Source organism: Natator depressus, chromosome 19, assembly GCF_965152275.1.
Source record: "Natator depressus isolate rNatDep1 chromosome 19, rNatDep2.hap1, whole genome shotgun sequence".
Taxonomy (NCBI): Eukaryota; Metazoa; Chordata; order Testudines; family Cheloniidae; genus Natator; species Natator depressus.
The window spans coordinates 15,636,891-15,649,750 of record NC_134252.1 but is presented as its reverse complement, the minus strand read 5'-3'; the positions used below and the strand labels follow the sequence as shown (position 1 = coordinate 15,649,750).

At 47.1% G+C, this 12,860-nt stretch overlaps 1 protein-coding gene across 5 annotated transcripts in view; it reads left to right on the top strand.

The window, feature by feature from the left end:
* The first annotated feature begins 775 nt into the window (after positions 1 to 775).
* Positions 776 to 12,860, top strand: part of SCMH1 (Scm polycomb group protein homolog 1) — a 113,337-nt gene continuing 101,252 nt past the window's right edge. For 4 of the 5 annotated variants that reach the window (XM_074934139.1, XM_074934140.1, XM_074934138.1 and 1 more), the window contains exon 1: positions 776 to 856. The gene's annotated coding sequence lies outside the window, so the exon portion shown is untranslated. Of the gene's footprint in view, positions 857 to 1,572; positions 1,591 to 12,860 lie in introns of those variants that run through there. The other variant, XM_074934137.1, reaches the window with a different exon arrangement.

Here is a 12,860-nt window from a genome sequence, read left to right as displayed (position 1 = left end):
GGGGAGATGTGGGGGGACATTGGGGTGTCCCGGGGGGAAGGGGCTGCGCGGGGGAGATGTGGGGGGACATTGGCGTGTCCCCGGGAGGGGGGCTGTGTGGGGGAGATTGGGGTGTCCCGGGGGGCTGTGTTGGGGAGATGTGGAGTAGAGATGGGGGTGGGGGGAGGGGGCTGCGCGGGGGAGATGTGGGGGGACATTGGCGTGTCTCCGGGAGGGGGGCTGTGTGGGGGAGATTGGGGTGTCCCGGGGGGAGGGGACTGTGTTGGGGAGATGTGGGGGGGTGTCCCAGGGGGGAGGGGGGCTGTGTGGGGGAGATTGGGGTGTCCCGGGGGGAGGGGACTGTGTTGGGGAGATGTGGGGGGGTGTCCCAGGGGGGAGGGGGGCTGTGTGGGGGAGATTGGGGTGTCCCGGGGGGAGGGGACTGTGTTGGGGAGATGTGGGGGGGCTGTGTGGGGGAGATTGGGGTGTCCCGGGGGGAGGGGACTGTGTTGGGGAGATGTGGGGGGGTGCCCCAGGGGGGAGGGGGGCTGTGTGGGGGAGACTGGGGTGTCCCGGGGGGAGGGGGCTGCGCGGGGGAGATGTGGGGGGGAGATGGGGGTGTCCCCGGGAGCTGCTCGGGGGAGCTGGGGGGCAGCGGGGGGACGATGGGGGTAACCGGGCTGTCCCGGCACGGAGGGCCGAGCCGGGGGGGTCTCCGGCCGCCCGCGCCCCCCGGCCGCTGCTGTCCCCCGGGCGGCAGGGGGCGGCGTCGGCGGCTCGGCTCCCCCCCGCCGGCTCCCGCCCTCCCCGCGCGGCGCGTCGGGAACATGGCGGCGGCGGCGGCGGCGAGGGACTGAGCAGCTCGGCGGCCGCGCAGGTGAGGGGGCGGCGGGGCGCGCGGCCCGGCCAGGCTCCGACTCCGGCTCCTCCCGCGGAGCGGCCCCTGCCCCGGCCCCGGCGCACCCCCGGGCCCGGCCCCCGCCAGGGCCTCCCCGCTCGGGCCCGCCCCGCCCCCGGGCTCTGCACCCCGACTCCCGCCCTGCCTGGGGCCGGACCCCCCCGGGCCCTGCCTGGGGCCCCCCGCGAGCGGGCGCCGAGGCGACCCCGCCCGGCCTCGGGGGCTCGGGTCAGCCGCGCCCGGCGCGGGTCCGGGGGCCGAGCGAGCCGCGCTGCGAGCCGCGGAGGGGCCCGCGGGCCGGCGTGTGCCCGGCGGCCCCGGGGTCCGGCCCCGAGCGCGTCCTGGCGCGGCCCCGGCCCCGGCCCCGGCCTGAGCTCGCAGCTCGGGAAGAGAGGCGAGCCCGGCAGGCGAGCCCCCGGGTTCGGGGCGGGGGAGCCCGCCCGTTTTCAGCCGCCCTGAGAGGCGGGGCCGGCCGAGCGGAGGGGCGCGGGCTGTGGCGCCGGCCTGGGGCCCAGCCCTGCCGGACGCTGCTCTCGGCAGCCCCGCTGCCGCCGTGGACGCGGTGCAGGCGCCGGGGCCCTTGCCGGAGCGGGGCCTCTGTCTGCACCCAGACTTCAGCGCTCGTCGGTTCAGCTTCCCGTTTGTGGCGCCTGCGTGCGCTCGGCGCTACAGGTTGCGTTGGCGCCTTTCTGTGCCCTGCACGGCTGGCCACGGTAATCTAGCGCTGGCTTTGCTCCGTGTCTGGCGGCGGGGGAAGCCCGAAGTGCGGTGTTACAGCTGCCACCTGTTGCCCGGCTGTCATGTTGTCTTCGCTTCAACGTGTGCTGCTGTGCTCCAGCCCTGACAGGGTTAAACGTCGGAAGGCAGTTGCTTTTCCTAAACTCCCAAATATCTGACCAGTCAGAACGGGGTGTTGTTTTTTTTTTAAACCTAGGCGAGGCAGGATGGCCTTGTGGATAAAACTTCAGGCTTTCCTTTCTGGGACCAGGTTCAAGTCCAAAGCAAGACTCAGAAAGAAATAAGTTGAACTGTATTAACACAGCCAGGGAAGGGAATTTGGATGGAGCAAGCAGTGCAGCTGATGATTGGTTTGATATAGTTGTCATTTCTGTGTTCAGATTTGCTGGCGTTTTTGGTATTTATTTGATCAGCTGTGGGCATTGAAAGCCGACTTAGAATCTAGAGTTTGCTGTGTTTTACTTAGCAAGACCTGCCTGTAGCTGTCTAATAGAAGCTTGGGCTGTTCGTGAAACACATTTCAGGGGGGAGATCGGAGGGGACCAGCTGCCTGTGACTTATTTATTATTCTTTTTATTAATTTTGGGAGGTGCTCTGACACTGCGGGGATGAGGGCCGTATAAGTGCTTAGATAGATGGATGTGTAAGTTAATTCAGTAATAATACTTAGTGTTTATATGGCAGCTTTTATCCAAGGTGCTCGGAGTGCTTTATGGAAACTAATTATACCTCACAATCCCATGGAAAGTGGGTGGGTAGTATTAACCCTGGTTCACAGGAGGAGAAAAAAAGGCAGAGAGAAGTGAAAGGACCTGCCAAAGACAGCACACTAACCAGTAGACCACACTTCTGTCTTTTTAAACTGGGAAGATGGCAGGAAATTCCCAGACAGTTTTCTGCTTCCTTCTCTCCATATGGATGTTTTGGGATGTTGCTGAGGTACTCCTCTCAGTGTAGCACAATATAAAAATGAACAAATAGAGGATGGTGCTGGAATATCTACCACTGAAAAATGTGGTCTCTTGCTCCTGAGGCATTTCTGCTGTAATGTAAAGGGTAATCCCAGTGACTGGGCAGATAAATCCCATAATTACTATCCCTTGGGGCTTTTCTTTGTTTACCCTTTGAAAGGTATCTATAGGAAAACATCTGATCCTTCCACAACCCTCAGAATGATGCACTCTGATAGAACTGGAAACAGAGCAAGAAAAGGTTTGACTGTTGTATAAATAGCAAGATGTTTAAAAATAAACAGTGTCAAATTTGCTGCTGCATGTCATTGAGGTTTAGCTTACATTTTTTTGAAGCTGCTGTGTAGAATTATGCCAATGTTTTCAAGTCTGAATGGTTAAGTCTTATTTTCAGAATTGCTGAGTACCTCAGCTTCCTTTGACCTCACTGGAAGTTGTGGGTGTTCTGCACTTCTGAAAGTCAGGTCAATTATTTAGATGCCTAAAATATGGAGATCAAAGCCTAACTTTAGGTATTGATGCTTGACTATTTTGGTCTTAGCTCTATAGTATTGTTTACTGTTGTTGTTTATATGATAAATTCTGCCTCATATTGGCTAAAAAATCCATGTGATGACAGTTTCTATTTATCTCTTTGGAAATCAGTAACACTGTGGTCAGGAAGAGTGTTTATCAATCAAATTTCATATATAAATAAATGCTAGCTGGTTGCAGAGAGTCACCTCTCAAAAAAGGACAATAGCTTTTTCTGGATCTCCAGCTTTATTTTCCCATTTCAATGTTTTTCACACTTTTCCCATCCTGGCCGTGATGAAGATTTCCAGACATTCTAGCTCAAGACATTTTGAAGATAGTATGATGAGCCCACCAAGGATTTCATGATCGTCACTAAAGCCATATAGAATTTCACAAAGACAGTAAGGCTAGAACTCATCTCCTGCTCTGAAAGCACAGATTCCTACCACTTGAGCTAAAGGACAGTTACCATTAGCTGTAGCATTATAAGGTCTCTGACACACACCAGAGTAGTTCTGAAGCCATCCAGTAGAGTGTGGTGCACATACTAACAAGTTAGTCCATTACAAGAGGTAAGAGTGTATGTAACATAACAATACATATTTTTATTTGTTTGGGTTTTTTTACATCAAAATTTGTTTTCCCTTGAGGCAGATATTGACCTCAAATTCTTTTTGGTCAGTATTTACATCACAGCTCCATGAATCATAACTTTTCACTTCAAGAGAAGTCCATATCTGTTAATAACTTTTTATATTATTTCAGAACAGCAAGCATGAGACTGAATTCACTTTATTAAAAAAAGAAAAAAAACCTCTCCCCAAAAGCCCCCAAGATATGTCCAGAGGCTAAAGCGAAAGAGTGAGTCAGCCATTGCTTGCTCTATATCCTTGGGCAAGTTGTTTCACTGTCTCCCTTGGATTCCTGAGGTATAAAATGGGGATAATACTTAACTTTGACCTACCGGTCTGGAAACATAATAAAATAATTTTTTATAAAATGCCTTGGCATCCTTGGATGCAAGGCGCTGTAGAAGGGCAAAGTGTTGGTATTCACCAACTAACCAACCTTCAAACTATAGGGAATATTTTTTGGGTTAGGAGGGGCGAGAAATGAGCTGCACCTTTTATCTTTTTACTTTATGTAAGAGTAACACAAGAAAAGATTGAGACAAAGGGGTGGACAGAGCACTGATCAGATTTGGGGGGGAAACGATGAAGAAACAAAACAGTAAAAGTGCATGTAAACAAATCAGTTGAGCATCTGTGGGGAAGGGGAAGACTGGAGCTCTGGATGGCCTTGTTTTATGTGTCTTTAGAATGTGTGTGACTGCTGTCCTACAAAGCAGACCAAAGATATGTTTTGTCAGGCTGTGAAATTCACATACCTGTGTGCTGAGCTGTGTTTTTATGCAGAGGCCTGTGCTTGTTACATGAACCACTCTTATTTTCAGAATCTCGAGCAATATGCTGCCCGTTGCTAGGTCTGTGAACTTGCACTTCAGTGCCATTATAATTGAGAATTTGATATGTCTGAGTTTCTCATAACATTAATTAATATTTTCATCTTCGTCCGCTTCCCCTCTTCTTTTTCTTTTCTTGTCTATTTTTCCCATTGCACTGAGTATTCAGGGAAAACAGCTGAAATTCAGTTACGTTTTGTGATGAGAAGGGAAAATTTTGAATCTGTTAGTCTTTCACTCTCCAATTTTTCAGGTTAGTGGAGAAGTTGGCCTCATTATGGACTGGGCTTCACCCATTTTGTGGATAGACAGAGAATCTCCGTTCGTAGGTCTGTTGATCTGTGATACATTTGCCCAAAAGAACAGAATGATACTTTTTTCAGAGTAGCAGCTGTGTTAGTCTGTATCCGCAAAAAGAAAAGGAGGACTTGTGGCACCTTAGAGACTAACAAATTTATTTGAACATAAGCTTTCGTGAGCTACAGCTCACTTCATCCGATGCATGTGAGCTGTAGCTCACAAAAGCTTATGCTCAAGTAAATTTATTAGTCTCTAAGGTGCCACAAGTCCTCCTGTTCTTTTTGTAGAATGATACTTAGCGCTTTTACTGAGTTTTTTCTCATAAAGAGTTTTAAGTAATCCTTGCAACTCCACTGTGCAGTAGGTAGCGGGTCAGTATTGTCTTTCCTTTGGTGATAAGGAAACTGAGGCACAGAGATCAATTGATTTGCCAAGGCCAGAGAAGGAGTTTGCCAGAGTTGAGAGTAAAACTCTGGAGTTCCTGTCTTCCAGGTCTGGCTTGTGCCACTAGACCAAACCACCTCTCTCTGAAAACTTTCTTCATGCTGCCCATCAAATAGCGTCAATATGATCTAAATTCACAAACACTTTTTGCAAGTGTCCGACAGCTGACCTGCTCAGTCCCTCCAGCCCTACTTTAATTAGCTCTTGTGTATGCCTGCATGACATAACATGAAGAGTCCAGAAATCTCCTGGGGGGTTGTTTTTTGAGCTTTGCTATGCTACAGGAATGGAGCTGTTAGTGTCACTGCAAGTTTGTAAAACTCAGCTATCCTCCCATTCAGAAATACACAATTCCTCTTTCCTCTCGGTTCTCCGGACAATGTGCCAGAGACTGTGTGGGGCTCCTTCATGTTGATATGTTATCAAGGGAGCTGTTCCAATTCATGCATTGCTGGAGCCACATTTACTGCTGTTTGGTGAGCATGCTGGGGGCAGATACAGTGCAATGCAATCTCAGTGGAATTGTTCTGGCTTCCCCTAATGCGTTATTGATGTCTGTGGTGCTGGGAAGGACACTAGGAAGAGTAGTTACTTTGCAGCAAGGATTACTGCCGTGCATACTAGCTGCGTGTGTGTGTTTAAAAATGTCTGGTGTTTCTTTCAGTTTTGGTGTCTGTACGCTGCAGTCCACATTGAGAACTAGGCGCTGCAAGTCCTGACCCAAAACCATGTTTTGCTTAGAACCCATAACAACATATCAGCCGTGTCTCTTTTGCTTTCATGTAGTTCAACTATGGGGTTAATTAAACCATGAAGAGTATATGGCCAGTGGCTGATTAACCCTTAGAATGAGTGTCCTCATCCCTAGAGTGTTGGGAGCTGGGAACTCTGCTTCAGTCTTTGTTTTCATTCACCTCCCCCTGGACAGCAGCACTGCCATATTCCCTTTTTCAGCGCGATCTCTCCTTCCCAGCTCCAAATAAATCACATCCTCTGCCCCCAGCCCCTTCCATTCAAAATAGTAGGACACCCAGCGATTCACCTTCTCTGCTGGCAGAGAGCCTTATGCTCCCTCTCCACCATCTCCTGACTGCTGTCAAGTGTGCTAGCACATCCTCTCTGGGCCCTGTGCCAGAAACTCTGCCGTGACCTGCCCTCCCAGTATCCCTGCTGTTTCCCAGCCTGAGGGAGAAGCCAAGAGCCAGCAAATAGAGGGAGGTGGAGCTCTGTATGAGGGCTGGCTGAGAAGAGGTATGTTCTCTGCAGGGGAATGTGGACCGGTAGGACTCACTCTAGGCAAGTGTCCAGCTCTGGCACTCCCTTGCATTGGCCGGAAACATACCCTTCCCAGTCACAGCCCACCTCCTGCCATGCTGCTGCGCGGTAGTTGCCCTTAACTCTGTAGAACTGGCCAGTCCCCAGTGTTAAACACTTGGAGATTAGCTTGTATCTCAAGGTTTACAGCATGTGGATCAGACATTCTGAGTGTGCATTCCCTCTCCCATAATAGTCTTTCTGGGAGACGTGGATTTTGTTCTTGGCAACTCACCTTCTGCAGCAATGCCCACTCCTGCAGAGAGTGAGATGTTTGTGTCTCTCTCTTCCTGGGGGGGCATCTTTTTGATCAGTCTTGGTTCCATCTTTTTACGTAACATGGATTTTCTTGCTTCAGTCATGACAGAGCTATATGACCCTGCATGAGAAATGTTGCACGTTTCCATATTACGTGAGGGGTGTGTATCCAGTCAATGGGATAGTGACCAGAAAGGGAAGATAATGGAGTTGGAATGAGGTGGTTACACAGAATCGCCTTTCTAAAAAATTATGTTTTACAAAATGTAAATGGTCTTAGTGTTCGTGTTCCTGCTACCCATTGGCTGCTCTTATTTTTGCACTGACCCTGGGCACTTTGTCTGTCCTGTTCCAGCAAATTACAAGAACCACGTGAAAAACATCTCCACAGTTACTGTTCAGCTAATGGGAGACTGCAAAGCTTCAGCCTCAAACTTTCACTTAATTTAAATTATGAATAATCTGATGAAGAAAGTCCTTTGGATCCTATGTATTTATATAGATTTTAAATTCCACCCACTATATTGCCAAGAAACTATAGAGGAGAAAAAACCCTTAAATATCAAAGCTATGTTGGCCTTGACCTACCCCTGCCACTTCTCTTACAAACAGTGTTTCTAGTGCCTACTTCTGGTTCTTGTACAGTATTATTATATTATTTATTGTTTGCACTGCAGTAGCACTTAGGAGTCTCAGTCATGGACATCATTGTACTAATCACAGTAATGAACGGTCTTAGAATTCTGCTGACATCATCAGTGATGGTGGGTAAAGGTGAAACATATTTTATTAAAGCTGTATAGTGTGAATTGCTGAGTTATTTGATATTTTCATAGTTAAAATGCATATGGTTTGTATAAAGTTTTCAGGAAGTAATGTCCTTCATTAAATCAACAGGATGTCATTAAAAATTACACTTCAAAACATGATCTAGTGATACTACTGATAAAGCCATTGCTGGTGAGGAAACAACAGTAATAATGTTCTCCCTCTCGAGACAATAATAAACATTTTAAATGAAGATATACTTTCTATGGAACCTTATGATTTACAACTGATTGCCATCTATTGGCCACCTTATGATTTACAACTAATTGCCATCGGGGGTTGGCCTAGATGACCTCCTGAGGTCCCTTCCAACCCTGATGGATATTCTATGATAAAAGGAGACATTTGTAACCTCTCTAAGGGACTATCATAACATTGTTATGTTTTTCAGGTCACTGGTTGATAATTTTTATGCCACACTGAAATGAGAGCTATAAAACTGAAATATCTTGAGATCCATTCTGTAGTTGGAGGAAATGGGGGTATTCTCCCAAACTCTGACTACGATAGTGAATTCTTTACTTTCAAAGTCAAAATGAGAGAGACGGTGAAATCCTGGCCCTGTTGATATCAGTGAGAGTTTTGCCATTGACTTCAATGGAGCTAGGATTTCATCTCAGATGTATTATTGTAGTGGAAGTATTGAGGCTCTCAGTAGAACATGTAGGTCTTCATGATATGACCATACCACTTCTTCATTGTGTGTTTTCTGTGCAGTAGCATCTACTGAATGCCTTCTACCAAAATGAACATATTTCTGATGTATTTTCCTAGATTAGATTTTCAGAGTGTTGGTCCGTCCAACTTCATTAGCATCACTGTGGACTGTCTTGTGAGAAGCTGGAGCCACAATTGTACATGTTCATGGTAGTGAATTCTCTCTTGTAGTTAGCTGTGGCAGTGGAAATCATTGCTATAGCAGTTTTCAGTCTTTGTAGGCCCTGAACAATCATTCTTCTTCCATTTTGCATATGCTCAATTTCTTGCAAAAACTTTTCTTTGCTGTCCACATAGAGTATATCCATGTTACAAGGCCGTAACTCTTGGTATCGGTGGTAGCTTTGACAAGTGACTGTTCTGCATACACTTCAGACAGATGTCCAAGCATTGGAGGACCTTATACTCATTGACCTACTTTCTGTGGTGTTAGCTAGACTCCTGCATAACTGTCCAGCATGAATTCAAGCACATGTTCGGTGGTACAGTTTGATATTTCAAAGTGACGCAGCCTGTCAGGACATGCTCCACAGACAGTCCGGAGCTGTCAGCCACTGAGGCAAACGCTGGAGTCTGTGCTGGCAGCAATATGTCAGCTTCCACCAGATGTGACTCTCTTTAATTTTAATCTCTCTGAATGCCAGTTCAGAAGCAGCCTCTCTCATGATTCCTAAGTTGTGCACCAAATCACTGGAGCTCAGAATGATTTTAAGACCACTGCACTCGGCACAGTGTTCTGCATCTTTGTTGTCCATGAAGTCCTCTCTGAAATGCTTGTGTAGTGGAGGATAGGCATTGGTGGTGGCTTTTAGAGATCTCTCATTCGATGTCATCCAGTGGATATCAATGACAGCTTGTCAGTACCGATCAGCTGTGATCTGCTCTATCTCCACACTCACAGCTCTTGTTGAGTCCGTGGTTCTTAAGAGTTGTAAAGGACATCAAACTTGCTGAAGACTTTCTGGAGGTGACTGACCCCACTGTCTTGTCATGTCATGTCTGCGGTCTGTGACTGCAGCAGTGCCAGATGACCAGGTTGCGACGAAGTAAAAGCTACTCCCCGCATTCCCCCCCACATGGCAGTTTCTTCAACAGATGCAAAAGCAATATGGTTGCTCTGCTACAGGAAGGCTTCAGTGACTTGACCTTGCCTCAGGCAGCCCCAGAGACTCCGGTATTGCCCTGGCATTCGGCACCAGCAAGAAAGTAGTTCTAAACCTGAGTAGCCTCATTATTGGTCTCCGTCTTACAGGAGGGCCTAGTGGTTGCTTGATGATCTTGATTTATCTGTCATCACGCTGAGCTTTGCAGTCTTCTGCATTGTTGAGACAGCTTTAATTTTCATTTATGGCGGTAAACTATTCAATGATACCAGCACATGCTGCCTCCGACGAAAGAACTCCTCTCGCATTGAACTTGGTCAGTTACTGCATGTTGATGTCAGCTGAAATATCAGTAAATGCCCTCTAATATTTTGTGGTTTTATAAACTGTACAGAATATCTGGCAGGTAGTGTTAAGTCAAGCAGTGTGCTCTGTAACAGTGTATTTTTTCTTTGTTAGTCATACTCTGCATGTTCTTTCACAGCTACAGGATGGGATTTTGATTGCTTGTAGTCATGATTTTTTTTCATTGACATCTACTACACCTACAGTATTCAAAGTAAGACTACATAGAGCCACACTTCTTAGAGAGTTGAGTGCTGTGTGTGGTTATTTTTTTATTTTGGTCAGTTTCCAAACTCTTGTCCTTTCACGCACATGGAACAACCCAATTCCTTGTTCCTTGCAATTAGCCCTGGGTAATCAGTTTGGGTTTTCTCACAGGGACTGGCTAAGAATTCCCATTCAGTGCTGTTCTGCTAGATGTGGTATGTGCTATTGGGGTAGAGTAATTAGGTGGCACACAGGGACACTTGTTTTCTTTGTTGGAATCTTCACAAGTATTGTTTGCATTTTGCTGGATTTCTCTTCACAGTCAAACTCAACAGATTCCAGAGAACATTTTGCCTGTTTCAATAGACTCAAGATGTTGAATTCTGGGATCCCAGCTTTCTAAGTAACAAGACAAACCAAAGTTAATTCTATGCAGTATGAAATGCTAATAGCAATTGATAACAGAAATCTTCTCTGAGCTCATTTGGACTCCCTTGGACTGGTGCTGCTGCAGCTCCCTGTTTCTTCTCCCAAGAGGCACAGATGTATTAATACAGCTCTGTGTGACTGAAAAAATAAAAGAAAGGGGTGTGTGTGTGTGTGTATACATACACTCATTGGTTTTGCTCCCCCACTCTCTGGGGCCTGTCTGGGGTCCTCCAAGCCCCCCTCCTTCTGCCAGCTGGCTTGGCTGGGCTCCGCTGTTATTGGCAGGGGCTCTGTTCTGGTGTGATCAGACTGTTGTTCTTGCTGTCAAGGTGTAGTGTCTGAAAATTAAGGTGTGGCATGGCTTTTGCTCTAGGCTTGTTGGGTGGGCTGTTCCCCTGTCTCCTTCTCACTTTGTCAGGAGTTGGACTTCTGCATATCTTCTCCCCTTGAAACAGCAGCTGAGGCTCTCCTCTTTGGTTTCAGCAATAGCAGGTCTGTCATCTGTTTGGCTCTGCTACATGCACTCAGGAACAGCCTGGTGTTGGCTACCTTGAATGGCTTCCACTCTCCCCATATGATACCCTGGCAGCTACAGTCATCTTCAGCATTTGCACTAAGATCTCCCAGGTTCAAAAAAGAGAGCTGGTACCAGGGTATTCTTTGAGTAGTGTCCCTGAGGGTGCTCTATTTCAGGTGTGCATGTGAAGATTTTTGGTAACTGCCCATTCGGCCTCCACATGTGCTCCAGACATTCTCGTGCCCTGTTGTCTTATGTGGTATCTTCATTACTGGAGGCTTGCAACCATGGTAGCCCATTCTGTACGATCCTCTGCTAGTCTCTTTGTGGATGAATAGTCCTTTTCATCGTCCCAGGATACCACATCATCCATTCAGCTTCTTTTTTTGCCTCGTTCTTCTGCCATCTGTTTTCCTTTCCAGTTCCCATAAGCATTCATCACCTGCTGAACCTCTTAAAATGTGCCCTGCAAATTGAAACTTTGTTTTCATAAAAAATGTGCCCTGCAAATTGAAACTTTGTTTTCATAAGCTCTCTGACTAGTGTTTGCTGGTTCCAATAATTTCCAATGCTGTTTTGTCGGCTACATGGTCTATCCATGATATTTTCAGAATGCACAGCTACATAAGGACACATCTCGGAGAACTCCAGTTACTCCACAAGGAGAGTAATCTCTCCTTTTTGGAGGTGAATCCTTGCCTCTGAAGCTTATACATCTGCTTGGTGTGGCAGAGCCTGGATTTCTTGACTCTTGGGGTATGCAGTAGGGCTCACTTTCCCTAGGCTTTCTCTGAGACAGTGTTTTGAATAAGGAATAAGAAGACTGAGTTGGAGAATTTTATTTGTGGTGAGTTGGAAGAGTTTGGATGTTGTTATGAGTTATGGATGTTGAGCCAAGGAAAGCTTCTGCATATACCTCTAGGATGAATGTGTATGTTCCGGGAGTTTTGTTTGGGCTCTTTTGATTAAGTAGAAATAATTAATTTAGTGGTATTCTGAATCATTCCTATAGCACCGTTAGTTTATATGCCACATTACATACTCCTGTATGTTCCCTGCCATGAACTTTACAGTCTAAGACAGGGCCCTGCAAAGCATAGGTGCAGGGTTAATTAAATGAAACAAAATTCCCTGAGCATGTGTGCTGAGTAGAGATTTGGGGCTCAGTCCTACTCTCCTATTTGTAGCATGCTTGACTGCCTTTGAACAAGGGGGTGTTGGGTTACCTCCTGTGTAGGGAGGACAGTCACACCTTGGCATTCCACCTTGATGATGATATGGAGCCCAAATGCTTGTCTCCTGCTTCTGTTTTTTAAAACCTTCCTCTAATACGTAGTGCTGAAACTGCTGTCTAGATACTGTTGCATGGCTGTGCCTTCATAACACCCAAAGGCAGAATCCTATTTAAAGGACTCCAGTGAACCACATAGCAGTTTCTGGGCAAACTGCAGGTTGTTTTGATTTATGTTTAAGGTTTGGCATATGGCTCAGTGCAAATTAAAACAGCTACATGATTGTAAAGTTACTATCATGACTGGCACCACTTTGGCCTCTTTGTTCAGTCTCATCCGAGTGCTTGGGGTATGAATGAATTCCCCTGCTTCTTATAGACATGATCCCTCCAGGTTAAGTATGGAACTTCTTGGCATGCTGGCATGGGGCACCGTTTCACTGCTACTGCTCAAGCTATTCCTGTTCTGTGGACATAGATCTTCGTTCTTCAAGGCTGTTAGTCCCACAAGCCTCAAACTTTAATAAATAAAACTGAATTAAAATCCAGATGGTCCAGAGGTGTAGGGCCTGGGACTCAGGAGACATGGGTTCAGTTCTCTGC